The 20,013-nt window shown below is 38.6% G+C and overlaps 1 protein-coding gene across 5 annotated transcripts in view; it reads right to left on the reverse strand.

Moving 5' to 3' along the window:
• Mlip (muscular LMNA interacting protein) overlaps positions 1 to 20,013 on the reverse strand; it is a 314,951-nt gene that overhangs the window by 221,585 nt on the left and 73,353 nt on the right. The window contains exon 1 of one of the 5 annotated variants that reach the window (XM_076937910.1): positions 18,571 to 18,719. The exons of the other annotated variants lie outside the window; for them this stretch is intronic. The gene's annotated coding sequence lies outside the window, so the exon portion shown is untranslated. Of the gene's footprint in view, positions 1 to 18,570; positions 18,720 to 20,013 lie in introns of those variants that run through there. 5 annotated transcript variants of the gene reach the window in all.

A 20,013-nucleotide genomic window follows, 5' to 3' on the forward strand; every position in this document is an offset into this window, starting at 1 on the left:
CTAAAATTTTCTACATGTCAAATACTGTGCTCACCCCCTTATGGCATTCCCTGTGACACAAATTCAGCCCCAGTCTGCTCTTCCCTGTCAGGGATTGGAAGCAAGGTGACACACCTCAGCAGTACCAAACAAAGAGCATTGTTAGGGTCACTGTTCAAGTAGGAACTTATTAACTTCACTGAAAAACACTCCCTACAGGTTCCACAGTAGAAATACAATTAAGCAATGCTTTTAGAATGAACTGGAAGGTCTAATGGAGTAGTAGGATAGTGTGGAGAAAAAAGAAAGAAAGAAAGAAAGAAAGAAAGAAAGAAAGAAAGAAAGAAAGAAAGAAAGAAAGAAAGGGAGGAAGGGAAGAAAAGAAGGAAAAATACCTCAGCATATTCTTACAGTAGCATCTAGTGAGCCTATCCTCATCTGGAGCAGAACAACCTGATTTATGTGGAAAAGGACACAACACAAACAGTGTTTAGCCCAGCACGCCTCCTACAGACCCAGCTCAAGCCCCACCCATGGACAACATCTGCTCAACATTCTGTAACCATTCACTCTGAAAGAAAAATGACAGCTCTTAAAATTGACTGTGGCTTTTAATTCTTGAACCAGGAACCAGAGAGCAATATAATTAACACATTTGTCAAATTAAGGACCAAATATCTGAAGTAACCAAGCTGCCTACTGCCTTTGCTTTGCATACCTATCTGCCTTTGGACTAGTAAGAGAAAGATGGCAGAAGTCATCTCTTTATTTATAAGTCTGAGAATTTTCACTTAAAGGGATCGGGATTATTGGTATGTATTTTACAGAACATATAATTTATCTATTGAAAGTATACAACTCAAAGATTGTTATAATCTTCAGTGAATGACAACCATCACCTTAAGTCAAATTTAGCGCATTATTTTAAATACTCAAAAAGTCACCATTTCTTTGGTGTCTTAAAATAAATGAGCAAGATGCACATATCCCATTGATCTGAATCACATTTATTCTACAGTCAGTACCTCATTCCAGCCCACCTTCATGTCACACGTCAGGGACAGAAGGTGCTATGGCTTGATTGTGATTTGTCTTCTGAAGGTAGTCCTTAATGTGGCAGCATTGCGAGGGAAGAAAGACTTTGAGAATTAGGATTAAGAAGGATGAGGAGCAGGGAGAGAAGAGAATAGAAGGAGAAGAGGAGGAAGAAGGAGAGGGGCAGGGAAAAAGGAAAAAGGCAGGAGGAAGAGGAGGGGAAGGGAGGAAGAGGATGCGGAAGAGAAGTCTGTAACAGGCCTAGCAGAAATGAAGACATTTCAAACACTGTGTCTTTCAGTCTGCCTACTCAACTGTTGAAACAATGGACTCTGTTGTTTAAATGAGAATGCTACCCCTCCCTATGAGCTCATCTATTTGGATACTCAGTTCTCAATTGGTGGAACTATTTGGGAAAGATTGGGCGTTATTCCCTTGTTAGAGGTGTGTCACTAGGTGTGGGCTTTGAGGTTCCACGTTCATATGCTGCTCTGCTCCCAAGGTGATGGTAATGGACTCCTATCTATCTGAAACTGTAGCCCTCAAATAAACCCTTCATTCTAGACATTGTCTTAGCCATGGTGATCTATCACAGCAACAGTAAAGTGACTAATACAGACACCCCAAAATGGAAATTTCCCCCAAAATTTTATGCTGAGAGAAAGAAAAATTTCAAGATAGAGAGGAAACTTTTCTTCTGGACAGAGGATTTCTAATGACTTATCAGGTCACCTTGTAGTATCAGATGTTAGCTCAACCAATAATTGGTCAGTGGTGGAAGGGACTATCTCTTAACTAAGACCTCACAGATGTGCACATCCCTGGCTCTATGTCTAAATTTCAACTTCACTTCAGAATCCCACAGATGAACTTGATGAAGTGGGGCAGTCATTTGATCTTTTTCTATATCTTCTCAATGAGGCCACATGGAATAAAAAAATAAATAAATAAAATTAATTGGTTTCTTGAAGATTGGTGCTGAACCTATCTTTGGACAAAGCTGTGTAACAGAAGAAGAATTAGGAGTTGGGTTCTAGTGGGAGGGAGAGAATTATGTCACTTGTTGCATTGTCCTCAGAAGTAACTAATGCTGCTCTCCTGTGGAGTGAGTTCTTGTGAGGAGGAATTACAAACAAGGAAACACTTGTCCCTCTCACTTTTCTGACTTCATGTCTCTCCTTGTAAAGTATTTCCAAGACAAGCCATCTGTTATGTTGTGATGTAGCCAAGGAAGCCCTCACCAGACACTGACCAAAATAGTGAGCCAATCTTGGTCATCCTGACTCTAAGGCTGTAAGCTAAATAATCTTTTCTTTATAAAATATAAAGCCTTGAATATTTCTTTATAGCCACAAGAAATTCACAAGTACATAGAAATGTTCTTTCTTCTTGTTTCATTTCTCTTCAATACCATTCACTACATACTATACTATAATGCCAAACTTGACTCCAATTACTTAAAACTACATTTTTCCACTATTAACTCTAGTATTACAATCTTCCTCTGGGGTCTTTCTCTTAAGTATAGCATAATAACCCCTATCACCAATAGACATCATATTCCCTAACTCTAAAAGTGGGTCCCCAGTCCCTCTGTGTAGCAGACCCCATTCACTATGCCAATTTTGAGCTAGTTAGTTCCCTTGGCTCAGTAAACTTTACAAAGAGATGGGTGGACCACATAGTTGGCACAAAATAGGAAAGTCATGGGCTGTGGGTAGAGCACATTTTTTAGAGAAGGCTGGGGGTGGTCATAAATTAAAAACATTCAGAATAAACTCAAATACAAAAATATTATATAAAAAATTATATAAAAGATAAGCTAAACCTTCTGTTCACGCATGTTTTCAAGATAAATCATTTTAGTTTATTACATCTTTTGATTGGAAGTATAAATTTCTTCTTGACTGAAGGCTGCCTCAGGGGAAGCAGCACTGGACTGTAAAACAATTTTTAGTATGTTGTAACAGAAAATGTATCATAAAGTACTCTGCTTACCAAGATCAAGAGCACAATAATTGAAAATCTCCAGATATCTTGAGGCTTTGTACATAAGTAATAGTAAACAGACACAACCAGGTCTAAACCCTAATCAATATCCTCCTGTACCACTATAACTTCTTTGTCTCTTTTACTGTCCATAGCTGTTTCCTTTGAAGTCAGGAAACCTTTGTAATTAAGGGTTGGTGTTACTGGTAGCAATGAATGAATTCCTACCTCCCCAGAGCTCAAGCAATCATGATATGTGGGATCCAACTGTCACTAACTATGCACAGATATGGAGGAATTTTAATCCAGCAACATGGTTATTCTGGCTGGAATACAGACATCTTTAATCCCAAAAGACAGACACAAGCAGATCTCTGAGTTCAATGCCAGCCTGGTACAGAACAAGTTCCAGGTACAAAAAAGCTTAGGTCTAGGCATGGGGGTACATGCTTTTAATCCCAGCGATCAGCAGTCAGTTCTGTTTGGTCAGTTCAGTTCAGTGCAGTAAAGTTAAGTCAGTGAGTTGAGTTCTGTCAGTTGAGAGTCAGTGCAGTGAGTGCAGTACAGTAGAATGTTCACAAGTTCATGCAGTTCTGTGCAGGTCAGCAGAACAAATCTCCAGAGATAGTGTGAAACCAAGCAGAGCAATTCAGTGAGAAGCCAAGAGAAGACATACTGAAACAGTCAGCTTGGAGAAGAGTTGGAGCCAAGAAAACTGAGTTGAACCAGCCAGCCAGAGTTCAAAAAGAGCTGGAAGGAGTGAGTTTATTCAGCAGCAAGCGTCTGTCTAAGACAACAATTACATCAGGTAAATAAAAGTTTCTTTTACATACAGGTAATCTTTAGAAGGAAAAAAATACATTCCTAATTCACAAATGTGAAATCTAAAGAGAGAGATTGGGCAATTGCATTTGGTACTAATAGTCATATGACTGCATCTACATGTTTTCATTGAGCCATTATCCACAGATCCTCTGTCCTTTATATCCTCACCATGCTTGTGGCTTACAGGTGTTAGTAAAGGTTCTTACATAACTTTGCATGCTGTCCTCACTGTAATTTTTTAATAACAATCTTGCTATTATACTATTATATTTAATACTTCTTCTCAGAGTTGTGACTTTGAAGAGTAATAATTTATTCAGTACTCTAAAATTGGCTGCTATGGAGACAAGATGGAAACTTAGCCATCAATCTGAGACTGTTTATGAAAACAGAAGAACCAGAAGTAGACAAGGGGGGGGGATGGTAATGACAGCAGAAAGGAAACGCTGTGTCTTTTGTAACTGTTCTGCCAAAAAAAAAAAAGTCATTAAAAATGAAACAGCAACAACCTCTCCCTCAAAGAAACCCTGAGCAATGGAAGGAACTCAGACCAGAAGACACTTATAGACATAGGAAGAGTATTGTCAGGTTTCCATTAACAGAAAAGTCGTGAATGAAAGATGTAGATACTGCCCTGCCAAGTCAGGTAACAGGCTGAGCAGAGACCTTTAAGGCAAGTTCCAAGCGAAAGAAATTAGCTTCAGAAGGTCAGTAACAGTCCTACAGTCCTTTAAGTTGAAAGTTTACTTAGAATGGCAATGCTCAGAGTGGGACATGAGAAGTGGCTTATCAGAAGGATTCACAGATAATCAATGGACCAACCAGTGGATGAATTGATAGCTGAGTGGAACATTAGGAAGTAGAGAAGAGTTGGAAAATGGAGGTCTTTGGGGAAATGTCCGTAAATGTCCATGAAAGGTATATTTTGTCAGTATTTATTCTCCATCTCTCTCTCTCTTTTTCTCTCCTTCTCTGTGTGTGTTTTGTGTGTATTTGTATGAGAGAGATAGAAAGAAAAAGAGAGAGGAGAGAGAGAGAGAGAGGGAGAGAGAGAGGGGAGAGAGGTTTATCAGCCATATACTCCTATTACCATTGATATTCTTGCCATAGGTGCAAAGAAATGGAGCCTGTCATCCTTGGATTGAAATCTCCTTTGTGCTGAGTTTCTTTCTGTCATACTGTCACAAAGACAAAAAGATGACTAGCACATCTATGATATGACTCTACTGATACAACATTCTCAAAAAGATATAATATTAGCTTTTGAGAACAAGTGTGTAGTTTACAGAAGTCCAGAGGTGAGGAACATATAATAAAAGGGATAGATTTGTGTCGCTGTGTCTGATCATCTTTACTCATTGTAATTTTATTCTATGAACTTAAAAATAACAAAAGGCACTGAGTGATTTAAAAGCATAGTTAAATTGCAGCACTCTTAATTTTCATATTTTGCTTGTTCTCATCAGAAAACAAATAGCCTGTAATTCCATTCAAGATAAGTAGCCACTCAGTAACTTGAAATGAAATTCAAAGTTCAGCCTTATGCCAGAGACAATTTTCTGGGACTGGTTTTTATTCACCAACTTTCCTTTCACTCAGTCTTTAAACCTGAACAGTGTAATTGCCCATATTTGCAGCACGTCAGGGAGCTTGGTGTCTTTCATTTTGGAAGGCAGGTGAGCTCCCACTTTGAGACTAGTCTTGGTCATTAATGCACGTCAACAACATTCACCCATTTAAATCCAACACATTTATTTCTCTAGAGTGGTCTTACTTGTATTTGTTTTTAAATGGCAGCTCCTAGCATGACTTTCAGAAGAGAATGATTTAAAGTTCATAAAATATCATCATACAGTTCCACATTCTCTTACAAATTACTCAAAAAAATGAAGATGAAAATCAGACTTAAGTCATTTAAACATTTTACATAATCTGATCAAAAATCACCAATGATTGTTGATACACCCATGGTCATACTTTTTAATGAGTGAAATCTTTGTTGTTCAAAGAGCTAAAGGCTGTCAATCTTGACAAAATAAGTTGTATTAATTACAGACATATTATAGTCATTATTATTTGTTTTATGATTCTACCAGAAATACAAAACAAATATCCCAATGCCAAACCTTACCTCTCTGAACACACACAACAGGAGTGCAATCTCTTAGTGGGTGAGATGCTCAAAATCTTTGTTAGCTTTGAATCAAATTTTCTTATATAAAAATAAATGGGCCTATTTATAAATTATACAAGAATGAAATAAGGAAAGTTTTTGTACATGACAAAAATATTTGCTGGATAAAAAATTTCAGATTTTAAGAAAACAAAACAAGATAACATATCATTTAGACTACAGTTTGGTAAGAAAGCAAAGTTCTGTGGACCTTTTAAAGATATTTGAAAGTTAAGACAAGAAGGTCAGAAAAAGTGGTCTTTGGTATACAGGTCAGTAGCTGTATCTTAGAAAAATGTTCCTTTGTAAATATAAAGATAAAAAAACAAAAACACAAGGACAACTATAATTTCAGAAAAAACAATCTTTTAAATATTGAATGAACTTAAACTATTTGGTAAAATAAATGATATTGTTCTTATCTTTATTTTTCCAAAGGAATGAAGTACAGTCTCACATTGACACACACAAACCCAGAAACCATGTTTCACCATTCAATTGTCTATCAAACAGTCGACAAACGAGATGCTTCTAAATCTGCTTTCCTTGTTTTAAGATATGTCCTCCATTTGAGGAGTTTCAGACATTTTGAGCACATATCCCAAAAACTCTTATTATGAAATTCACAACTTCCTCTCATACTGGAGTCCTACAAGGTAGCCAGTGTTTACAGCTGGGCTAAAAAGGAGAGCTCAGAGTCTAGTGTGTCCTTTCATTTCCACATACAGGAAACAGAGCTGAGCTTTGGCCAGACTGGAGAGTGGGGTAAGGCTTATACATACAAGAACTTTCTGGATTCTTTATGTGTTCATCTATGTGGTTTCACTATTCAATCTCACATTAAAGCACAAGGCTGTTGTCAGTGGACATAAGTAAGAATACTGAGTACATTGGAACAACACTGAATTTCATGTTCAGTCACCAGACATCTCCCCAACTTGGTGGCAAAGAGATTCTGTCTGGAATCCTAAATCTAGATAACACTTCACCTTCATCACATGACTGTTCTGACCATTACCAACAATCCTCACCTATGAGAACAAAGGGTCTCTGCTTCCAGAACATTTCCTTGGCATGTTAGAACTTTTAGTAGTGAGCTTTGTCACCAACAAATCTGACTTAAAATGAATACACACATCTGAAATTTTGCTACCACTTCTTAATGACTAAGAGACTAATCTGCTTTGAAAAGAAAGAAAGAGAGAGAGAGAGAGAGAGAGAGAGAGAGAGAGAGAGAGAGAATCCCTTCATTTCTATATTTAAAGAGCTAAGCCACTTCAGACATTTGGAAAAGTAACTGGAACTTTTTGAAATGAACAAATTCTTTCACTTTAAGAAAAAAATCTTTGCTCAATATTTATTCCATACTGTTCTTTGTATAAAATTATAAATCTGAAACACTCTCCTGTAATATGTGCATGTATGCATCCCAATAAACTTGTTAATATATTTATTCTTCTTTAAATAATAGTATTCTTTCTTGAAAGTTACATTTAAATGCTGCATATTGATTCAATCTATCCACCACTACCCACCTGTGCACGTAGGCAGTACTGACTCAACTGTTATCAATGACAATAAAAAAACAAGATGTGACATTGGGCAAGAGATTGAGTGGAGTGCCTTTAAATACATTGTAGTGATTAATACTGGAACAAGAAGTGTTATTCTGTAGAAAAACAACTTGAAAAACAAATTTGACTTACCCTCTTCCTTAGATGAATCACGAAATTGTAGCATGATATCACCAAAGTCAAAACTTTCAATAGCACACTCAGAGTTACATAGATTTAATGTGGGAGAAACTTCAATTTATCTATTCAACAGTGTCCTTTTATTGATAAGGAAATTGAGAGTTAGTGAGCTAAGCAAGTTTTCTCAGCCATGTTTGCTGATGCCCAGGCCTACTTTCTTCCCACAGTATCACCCTGCATAACTCACTGAACCACAACAATGAAAGGTAGAGGATTTGGCGAACATTTAAAGTTCCCTAGTAACCTTGTCATATGAAGAAAATGATAATTAAATTTATAATTTTGAAAAAAACATTTCATAGCTTTGAATAGAACAACCTAATGTTCTGTTCACTGGGAAGCTGGTAGACCTGCAGCTACTTAGCCACATTCCTCGTCTTCCTTTCTCTCAGTTCTCATTAGCCGGCAAACTCAACCAATATTTGATGGAAATTGAGCTGGTTTTCCTTTTCCCTTTATGGTCAAAAACACTATCTATATCACTGTCCATGTAGCTGTGACATAATGACATAAAGACCATTTCTCTCTTCATCATATAATGCATATATACAATGCATCCCAAACCACAGCCTCCCCTCCCTTCATTCCTCCAAGTACCTCCCCACCTCCCATCTACCCCAGATCCACTGCCCCTCCATTTCCTTTCAGAAAGAACAAAGATGATGTAACAACATGCAATAAGACTAGACTAAACCTTCCTAACTTAATGCTATGGACTAATTGTTAACTATCTTGAAATTCATATGTTGAAACTTTAGCATGAATTCTAAAGCCATCAAGAGATAAAACTAAAAATGAAAGACATCAAGAACAAGAATGTCTACTCTCTCTACTCTATTCAATATAGTGTTTGAGTCTTACATAGAGCAGTAAGACAAGAGAGGGGAATAAAGTCATACAAATAGGAAAAGATGATGTAAAATATTACTTCATACAAGTGATATGACCCTATACAAAAGAGACTTTCGAGATGCTGCAGAAAAAAAAAATCCTTAGGGCTGAGCTGATAAACACTTTACCAAAGTGTGACAAGATTCACAATGATACAAAAATCAGCATATAAGATAATCAATAGTCTAGACCAGTGCCAAGCATGCCAAGAAGGAAACCAGTAAAACAAGGCCACTCACAGTAAACAAAAATACAGTACTTGGGAATAAGGCTAATCAAAGAAACAAAAGACATCTTTTAAAACACCTTTAAAATACTTTAAAAAAAAAAAAAGAAGGAAAGAAAGAAAAAAGGAAAAGAAAAAAGAAAAAAAAGGATATCAGGAAGATAGAAGATATCTCTCATTTTTATGAGCTGAAAAATCAAAATCATGAAGACAGCCATCTCAAACAGAAGCAATCTTCAAATTCAATGCAATCCTAAGCAAAGTTCTAGTTCCTAATAGACAGAGAAAATCTAAAACTTTATATAGAAATGCAAAATCCCAATGAAGTCAAAACAATCTTGAGCAAAAAGAATACTGTGAAAAGTATAGGCATACCTGACATCAAATTATACTATAATATAGTAGTAGCAACAGCATTACCCTAACATTAAACCAGGCACACAGCTGATTGGAGTAAAAGAGAAAACCCAAATATAAGTCCATGCAACTGTAGCTACCTTGTTTTTTTCTTTATTCTTCTCTTATACAATGCATCCCAACCACAGCCTCCCCTCCCTCCATTCCTCCAAGCCCCTCCCTAGCTTCTGTCTACCCCAGATCCACTGCCCCTCCATTTCCTTTCAGAAAGAACAAAGATGATGTAACAAGATACAATAAGACTAGGCTAAAGCTTCCTATCAAGGCTGGAGGAGACAAGAATGATAAGACAACTGGGAAGATACAAATTGGAAAGAAAGAAATCAAAAAATTGTTATTTGCAGATATACGATAGAATACATAAATGACCTCCAAAAATTCTACCAGGGAACTCCTACAGCTGATAAACACCTTCAGCCAAATGGCTGGATACAAGATGCTCAAAAATATAAGTAGCCCTTTTATATACAAATGCCAAATGGACTGAGAAAGAAATTAGGAAAACACCCTTCACAATAGTCACCTACAATATAAAATATCTTGGGATACCCTAACCAAGCAAGTGGAAAAACCTGTATGACAAGAACTTCAAGTCTTTGAAGAAAGATGTTGAAGAAAATACCAGAAGATGTAAAGATCCCCCATGCTAATGAATTAATACTATTAACATAGGAAAAAATGGCCAACCTACCAAAAGTAATATACAGATTCAATGCAATCCCTAACAAAATTCCAACACAATTCTTTACAGATGTTGAAAGGACAATACTTAATTTCATATTAAAAAAAAAAAAAAAAAAAAAAAAAAGGATAACTCAAACAATCCTGGTCCATAAAAGAACTTGCAGAGGTATCACCCACTGCTGACCTCAAGCTCTACTCTACTACAGAGCAACCTGATTTTTAACCAAGATGCTAAGACACATACTGAAGAAGTGACAATCTCAATAAATGATACTCAGAAACCTGGATTTTGTCATGCAAAATAGAACTAAACTCTTTTTCTTTAAGTCTTATTTTATTTTTAATTGCATGTATAGAAAAGCAGTATATATGCACAAGAGTGCAAAAAGATTAGATTCCCTGAATCTGGAGTTACAAACAATTGTGACCCTTGAGACATGTGGCCTGAAATCATGTCCTCTGCCTGAGCTGAACATGCTCTTAATCATTACACCACTCCAGCCCTAAAACCAGACTTTTATCTTTTACTCTGTACAAATTCAACTCCAAATGGGTCAAGGGCCCTACCACCCTAAACTTCTAGAGGAAAAAAGAAGGCAGTATCTTTCAACACATAGACACAGACTAGGATTTTCTAAATGGGACTCTGGTAGCACATGAAATAGGATCAATAACTGACAAATGGGGCCTCACAAAATAAAAAACTTCTACATAAAGAAAAATCATGGCCGGGCAGTGGTGGTGCACGCCTTTAATCCCAGCACTTGGGAGGCAGAGGCAGGTGGATTTTTGAGTTCGAGGCCAGCCTGGTCTACCGAGTGAGTTCCAGGACAGCCAAGACTATACAGAGAAACCCTGTCTCAAAAAACCAAAAAAAAAAAAAAAAAAGAAGAAGAAGAAGAAGGAAAAAAAAAAAAAAGAAAAATCATGAGACTCTAAAACATACAAAGAACTAAGGAACTAAGGAAGCCAAGCATCAAAAAACCCCAAAGCACTTAATTTAAAAATGGAGTATAGAACTGACAAGATGGTTCTCAAAAGAAGTGATACAAATGGCTAGGAAACACTTTTAAAAGTGTTCATAATCCTTAGTTATCAGGGATATACAGATTAAAGTACTTTAAGATTGCATCTCTCTCTAGTCAATGTCCATCATGAAGGTTACAAATGATAACAAATGCCAGCTTGGATGTGCATAAAGAGGAAATATTATACCTGTTGGTGAGAGTGTAAAATTATAGACACTTTGAAAATTAATATTAATATTTTGTTTTCTAAAAGAACAAAGGAAGGAGGGAAGGAAGAAGAGGAGGATGGAAGTAAAGAAGAAAGAGCACTATCGATGAATAGAACTACCATATGACACAGCTATATCACACCTGAGGATGTACCCAAAAGATGACATATCTCACTAAAGAGACACATGTAGATCGATGTTCACTGTTGCTCCACTCCCAATATGTAAGAAATGGAATCAGTCTAAATATCCATCAAGTGATGAATGGATAATAAAAACATGGTGCCTATACACAATGAAAATTTATTCAGTCATAAAGAGAAAATGAAATAATTAAATATTCAGGAAATGGTTAAAATTGGGGGAAAATACGCTTAGTGAGGTAAGGCCAAATAACCCTTGGCTTGACAGTGAGACTCTGTATGTTCCCGCTCATATGTAGATCACAGCTTTGAATTTATAGATTTGTTAATTTCAACTGTAATATCTATAGAGACTTAGAAGCCAGAAGGAGGCTTGAGGGTGGGGACAGAGGCCTTAAGGAAGGTGGGATGGCAGAACACATGTGTTATAAAAATAGAAGGGAATGCTAGGGATGGACAAGTTTGAATAGAGATAGAAGAAGGGAGGATACAAGAAAGGATTCACCAAAACTAATGATGTATAAAAAGTTCCCAAGAAAACAAACTAGTTTTTAAGCTAGTAAAATAAGGGGGCAGAATTTTTTTTAAAGAAGAGACACTGGGGGACTGGATAGGCACTGTAACAGTGAGCAGCACTTGCTGCTCTTGCAGAAGACTGAAATTTGGTTCCCACAGATGTCAGATGATCCCCAACTGTCTGTAACTTCAACTCCATGGGATCCAATGCCTTCTTCTGGCCTCTGTAGAGACCCATGCTCATTTGTGCATACATACACACAGAGACATAATACACATTGTTAAACATAAAATAATTTTAAAATGCTTCTTTGAATATGTGTCCTGCATAGGTGAGCAATACTTATCCCAGAAGCCAGGAGTTATTAAAGGAAACTCCCAGTGTTAGTCATGGGACACCTCCCTAGCTATTGTTGACCAAGAAGGCCACAGTGGCCTCCAAAACCGTAAGATGATAGCCATTGCCATCGATTGCTTTCAAAACAGGATGGTAAGACCCTATTTCTGAAGACACCACACACCTTGGTTGAAGAATACAAATAAACCAAGCCAAAACTGGCCAAAGTTATTATGGGGGAAACAAGGGGAGGGGAGCAGTAAACAGTAGCCTTCCTCACCTTTCAACCTTTTGCGGTTTAATGCCAGCTACAAAGCAAGAGGTGGTAAATAGTACAATAGTCGTACTATTACCTTCATGGGGGTAATAAATTGATTTCTGATTGGAGTTGAGTCCTGATCCATTTGAAGGGAGTTCATGCCTGGGTCAAAGTGCTAAGCTAGAGAAGTCATAGGCATGAGGGTGACCCTACTATTTTTGTTTTGATGAATAAATATGTTATCAAATAGCTTCTTAAATATTTATGTTTATACCCATGGACCAATACTGTCCTTGGCCTTAATTTTTAAAATGTCCCTTTTCAGGATGCAGTAATTTACAATTAATGTATAGATTTGTGGCTGGTTAAGGTACCGAAAGTAAATGACTTGTTGCATGTACAGCATTGATGAGGACACTCACATCCCTCGGTACAAAGGTCAAGGAACACTGCAAAAACAATCAACATGGAGAATGCAATAGCTGAATGCAGAGTAAAGCAATGAAATATTGTCTTACAGGTATGCCATGGCCATAGTAGTTATGGACTCAAGACTACACATGCCTGCATAGGGACTAGACAAGAATGAGCCTGTAAACTTTCAGTCATGGATGGGGAGCAGAGCTCATGGGTCTTCCCACACAGAGAGGAGCAAAAGGCAGTCAAGAGGAAGTCATGGTCTTGAATGATGTAGCCCCTGGTGATTACTCGTGCTCCAGCAGAGAGCTCCACATTCGTGCCCACTAGAGTAACAATGACTAAACCCAGTGGGCCACAAAGCCAATAATAATAATAATATTTTTTAAAAGACATGAAAATGAGTTGGAGACTAGGAGGGAGTAGAATGTTGGAGAGAGACTAGGAGGTGCATAAGAGAGGGAGGAGGGCTGAGTATTATATGTGTACATGAAGCTGTCAAAAAAACAAGCTAAAATTTTTAAATACTATATGTAAAAACATGAAAATATCTCTATAGATAGTTTTACGCACTAAGAGAAAGTTTCACAATCTCTGCACTTCAGCACTCCTCTTTGATGGGGGTATTGGCAAACACACAGAAACTGCTGTGTCCCTTGTGTCATACTCTGGATCGCTTTCACATAACTCTCTGGTGATGCTACTGCCAATGCCAAAGGCCTGCAGTGATGCCAACGTCCCAGTTGCTGCCATCAATCTGCGTAAGTGTGTCCGGGACTCTCCCATGCCACAGCATCAAGCGTACTTGTATTCTGGCTTTTCATATCCTATGAAGATCCTATGAAAGACAACTCAATGTATTACTCACAGTCATGACTGGAGAGGATGAGTTGGAGATCAGTCAGAATGAGAAGCCAGCCCTCATATTTGTGGATTACTGCTTTTCACGAAAAAAAAACCTAAGTATCCCATCTGCCTCCTCCCTTGGGGTATGTCTCTTCCTGAGACTCCTCAACATCCTTTGAAATGGTCCTGGAAATGTGTCAAATAACCAGCTTTCCATATGTGTCTGAAACTTAAGAGTATGCTATTTAGGCTTAGTTTGAGGTCTCTGAAATGTATCAAATTTTATATAGTTCAACACACACACACACACACACACACACACACACACTTAGGCATCTACGTGGCATGTTTATACAGCTCAGAATTTTAAGATTACCAGTCCACATTGACCTGGATAATAAAGTACCAAGAACATGAGGTCTCCTAACCCTAAGGAGCTTTGCATCCTCCAGGTAGCTGGCCTTACACAGGCAGAAGCATAAATGCACTCAAGGCCTCTATAGACCTGCTGGCCAGGTGAATTCAGTACCATGTCTCAGATGGTCTTACAATCCTTTCTGATACACTTTCATCAGTCAGCACAGCCAGCAAAATATGAGTTTTTTACCCAAAATAAAAGATCATTCTCAGCTATTTGAAATTCCAGTAAAATTGAAAACTAGAATGTATGCTACAGAATTATCCTCATGTGGACACTTAAAATTGTAGAGTTGAGACTGTAGGAGCCGGAGGGATCAATGATACTGGGAGAACAAAGCACCCAGAATCAACTAAGCGGAGCTTACAGGCTCACAGAGACTGAAGCAACAATCATGGAGTCTGCATGGGTCTGCACCAGGTCCTCTGTATATATGTTGTGTTTGTTTAGCTTTCGATATTTGTGGAACTCCTAACAGAGTGGAGTCTGTCCTTGACTCTTTCCTGCTCTTGGTACCCTTTTACTCCTATTGGGTTGCCACATCCAGCCTTGATGTGAGGGTTTGTACCTTGTTGTATTGTTTCTTATTATGCTATGTTCGATTGATATCCCTGGGAAGCCTGTTCTTTTCTGAAGAGAAGCAGAGGAGCAGTGGGTCTGGGGGAGAAAGGATTTGTGGGGGAACTGGAAGGACTGCAGAGAAAGGAAATTGCAGTTGGGATGTATTGTATGAGAGAAGAATAAATAAAAAGAGAAAATGATTTATATGGTTTGGCAAATGGGGGTATCCTGAACAAATACATTCATGGACAAATCCATAATGACTGTGACATGGATAATCTATGATTCTTTTCTACTTTAGATAAATGCTGTATTTTCTAGCAAAATAATAAAAACAGGGGCTGATACACTTCATGCTTCCCAGTTCCCTTAGGTGTTGCCACCATAGATTAGCAATGTTCTACTGTTTGTTACGTTTATGAACAATACTGCACAAGCATTGTTGCAGTCAAGCACATGTATTTTTCTTTGCTTCGAAGAATTTCCTAGGGTAAAACTACCTGCCAGAATGCATATTGCTGAACTGTTGGGTCCCTGTACCTATTACACTTACGGAAAGCTACAGAAAGTAAATCTTACCTGCTCTTCTGAATATTCAACTGTATACTTCATAGGAAAAGTCTCTTAAAAGACTATGAGAAATGCTCATTTCCTGGGAAAATATTATGTAAAAGGAAAAAAGCGCTAGATAAAGATACTTAGGCTCTGGGCTTGAGCCTCTTTGAGGGCTGGCAGGGGAGGGGAACTCAGTATGGCTTTGATCTTCCGCGTTGTAGAAAGTGGCTTTTAATAAAATGTTGAACCAAGCAGTGTTGCTTACTGTGTGTCTGAGATCTGTCGAACAGTCTGTGCACTCACATGTGCACCAGGATGCTTTCTGTCTCTCCTCCTTCTCGTCCCTTCCTATAAAACCCCACATTGAGTGTCTAAGACCCATGAGATGGGCACCACCACGTGCACATCACAGCCACACAAGTCAGTTTTCAATCCTCTAAAATGGGATCATTTCAGTTACATTACCCGGGTTGTTTCTCATTTTTATTAGTTTTTTGAGACTTCTGTGCAATGCATTTTGGTCATATCTGTCCTTTCCTCACCCATCCAACTTGTGTCCTCTTTTGATTCCCCCTTAACACATCAACTATAGTTTATAATGCTCATATACTCTTGGATATGTGGTCTCCACTGGATGGTGGTCTACCCACCAGAGGCCACATCCTTAGAGAAACGTGACTGTCGTTCTCCTAGAAGCTAGTAGCTGTCAATAGCTCCCCATGTACAAATCCCAACTCAGAAATAAAAACATCACTTAAAAAAATTAACATATCACCACTGAAAAGTACAGATCACATAATAAGGGACCCTAATGAAAATGTGAAAGATATATTAAGAAATTAGAGAATAGCTATAATTACAGCCCAGCAACTCAAAGAAGATGAGAGACCGGTGAAATAGAGGAGTCATTGCAAGACATGAAAATAGGATTTGAATTTCCAAGATCTGCGTATTTTGGCATCTCACATAACATAGCTTACACGGTGGTCTCATACAGTGCTGTGAATGCCTTAGTCCATGTGTGCTGCGTGACTAGGGACCTAAATCTACATCATTTATAAAGAATAGGAGTTTGCCTTCTCACTGTCGTGCACCTTGGAGTTCATGATCAAGGCACTGAACATGTTGTGTCTGGAGAAGGCTTGGTTTACATTTTAGTGGAGATGGTGACTCCTATGTGTTCTCGCATAGAGAAATGATAAATTGCAAAAAGGAAAAAAAATGAACAGTTGTTCTATCCTGTCTCATTTCCCTCAAAGTCTTTAACAAGATCCTAACTTCATTCATTACATTAGGTCTCCAACCACACAACTTAACTACTCTCTCTCTCTCTCTCTCTCTCTCTCTCTCTGTCTCTCTCTCTCTCTCTCTCTCACACACACACACACACACACACACACACACACACACACACAAAACAGTCCTCAGTAGAAGCACATTGGCTACTTTCAGCAGATGAATTGAGAGGGCACATTTGGACCATAGCATCTCCTAATAGAGAATATGAATATCCTACAGCAACCCAGGCGTAGGAGCAGTCAAGCAGATGTTGTATCCAAAGCCAGCCAGAGATACACAAGGGGTTCTAGCCCACCCTGAGCTACATATCAATATTCTCTCAAGAAACAAACAGAAACGTAAAATCAGAATTTTTAAATTCCATAATAGACATCACCTATTGATTGCAAAGAATCCTCAACATGAATAAAACATTGAGAGAACCCTTTTAAAAAGTAAGTCAGAGCAGGTAGCCAGATGGCTTCATGGTTAAGAGCATGTGCTGTTCTTGCAGAAGACCTGAGTTTGGCTCCTAGTGACTATACCAAAAGGACTCAAACTGCCTGTCTCTCTAGCTCCAGGAGAACTGGTACCCTCCTTCCGGTCTCTGCAGGTATCTGCACTCATGTGTGCTCATCTACAAACACACGCACACATACACACATACAGAGAGAGAGAGAGAGAGAGAGAGAGAGAGAGAGAGAGAGAGAGAGTTAAGAATTAAAATTTTTTAAAGTATTTAAATAAATCAAAGAGCTTCTGGTTCAAGATCTCTGATGAAGCATTTATCTCTTGGCCACTCCAAAGAAGTTTTAAAGTTAAACTCACAACAGAGACCTGGTAGGAGAGGGAAATCAGTATGAAAAAGCATGCTGTAATTTTCTAGGGGAAAGAAAATGGAAGTGAGGTGCAGGGTGAAGCCGGGTTGAAGGAAGAGACCCTAATGGGAACCTTATAAGTCCTGGGGGTGCCCCAGTCAGGGAGAGAAATCCCAGAGAACCTCCATTATGGCACTGAACTTACAAGAGGGTTCTGTGGAAGTCTTGGGGGTCACCTCATTTTGCACCTCAGACATAGTAGTAGCAGTAGCTAGGAAGTGAACAAATCAGACTGCCCATCCCTGTGGATGAATGAATGCATTTAGACTGAGGAATGATTGCATGCATCTGGATGGATGGATGGATGGATGGATGGATGGATGGATGGATGGATGGATGGACCTATAGGGGAGCAGAGCAGACAGCCTGACAAAATCTGCAGGAATTCCCAGCTGAGAAGCTGAGCTCAACTGCAAAAAACAGTCGGGATTTTATTTCACTTCCCACAGGCTTAAGAGAACCCCACTCTCTGCAATAAGCTTGTTAATTCATGCTGACATTTTCTGCCTTCAGCCTCACACTATGACATGCTATCCCTAGAGAAATTACAACAGGCTTGGAAAAGCAATCCTACTGGCTGTCTGATCTTCTAAGATGAAGGTTATCAAATCTGTACTTAAAATCATGAGGCGATCCCTGGACCACTGACTGTATCCTGATATTTACAAAGGCACACGGCCTATTTTATAGATACCAGGTGGAGAGGTGGGAGGATGTTGTCCAGAGGCTACCTATGCAAGGAAATGCCCATTAACTCAGAAAACTCGCGAAAGGACCCTTGGGAAATATTTAGGCAAAAAAGCACTTGCAACGGGCCAGCAATTAAATCACAGCCATCCTCCAAAAATTATCTGAAAAATCATCTCCTTGTTTTCATGAAGGTCATGTAGCAATGTGATTCCGTTGCGGAAGATAGTCTATTCCTCATGCCCATCCCCTGTGGGGAATCGTGCTTGGGGCTGAACTTATACATAATTGTAATTCCCACAAAGAGAACTTGAAAACAACTCCCCCGCCCCCCTCGTACAGTGCGCTCTAAATGTCACTTTGAAAGCTGAGTTACAGCCTGCAATCCATCTGCCTCGCTTCTGTATTTACCATCACACACAGCTAAATCAAAAGAGCCATTCAAACAGCGTATCCCGGACTTACATTATCAGCAGACACTGCTTTAATTAGCAGTGGTTCTCAAAAGGCTAGATGGCTTCGAGAACTGGATTTGAACCAGAAAGCAGAAATCTGGATCCTTATCAGTTTCACTTCTTAACTCCCCCTGAGTTCTAACCGTCTCCACGGCTCCAGCGCTTGCTTTTGTTAACGAGAGAAAAAAAAAAGCGAACACCGGCTAGGATTTTGCCACTCTTCTGCCTCTACGTGCCTCTATTTTTTTTTTTTCCTTCAACCTGCTGGGATGTAGAGGGGCTAAAATTAAAGCAGGGAGCGAACGGAGCTATCTGTGTCAGGTGCTTTGCAGGGGATGGTGAAAACTACAAAACTACAAAACAGAAGGAGTCACAGCTGAAGAAGCCATTTTGGAAATGACATTTAAAACAAGTATCTTGTGTGTTTTAAGTTTCCATTCTTGATTTAAAAAAAAAAAAAAAAAAAAAAAAAAACCAATATTATAATAATGCGCAAAAAAACCTATTTTATTTTGATCTTTCTATACAAATACTGAGACCTTTAAATTTAGCTCTCATCATTATTCCACAATATTCTCCCATGATCAAATTCCTGAATCTATTGTTTCTCAGTAAGAAAAAGAAGAAAAATTCAAAAAAATCCAATTTAATACATGAGTACTGAACTGTGAATTTTATATTTTAAAAAGTCTTTATTTAATAGCAATAACTTCTACCAACACATTTTGCACATACAAAATAAACTTTCTCAAGATCGCTTATATTTGCAAAGAACTTACTGAATCTGTAGCAAGGGAACATTTTTCATACACTTACTAAATGCTACCCAGTAACATTCCTTGAAGAACCAATCTAACCTCTCACTTTGTAGATAAGGAAACCACAGGTTAAGTGATTTGCCAAAGATCACATAAACACAACTTTTTTCTAATGCTTGGCTCCTTGAGGAGGATCCCAAAAGCTACCCACCGTGTCAGCAGCACTTGAGAATCCTCATCTGCACCCGGGTACATGCAGGTGCATAATGTGGGGTTTTACAGACAGGTGAGGATGGGACCAAAACACCCACTTCATCTTTTTCCCACTCTCACCGTCCTTTACAGGTGCACAGTAGGACTTCAGTTTCCACTCCCTTCACAGCAGCTTACCCCCTCTCTCCTTTACTTAGTGGCCATGGATTCTTCAAGATTTTTTATTGTTTCTTTGTTACTGGCTCTAAGAGAGAAGGGACTAGAAATATGTCAGGGTGGGATTGTTCTTATGAAAGAGAAATGTGGAAAAGGCAACTCTTGCTCTCTAGCACAATGTGTGCAGCTTTCCCTCGTCACCTGAGATGAAGCTAGGATTCCCTCACTGCTCTGAGAGACAAGGAAAGCCCCCTTTCTTCAGATAACAGTATCTTAACCAGACAACTCTCCAATGCCTGATGCAGAAGGAACAATCCTACAGCCTC

Source organism: Arvicanthis niloticus, chromosome 7 (assembly GCF_011762505.2).
Source record: "Arvicanthis niloticus isolate mArvNil1 chromosome 7, mArvNil1.pat.X, whole genome shotgun sequence".
NCBI classification, from domain to species: domain Eukaryota; kingdom Metazoa; phylum Chordata; class Mammalia; order Rodentia; family Muridae; genus Arvicanthis; species Arvicanthis niloticus.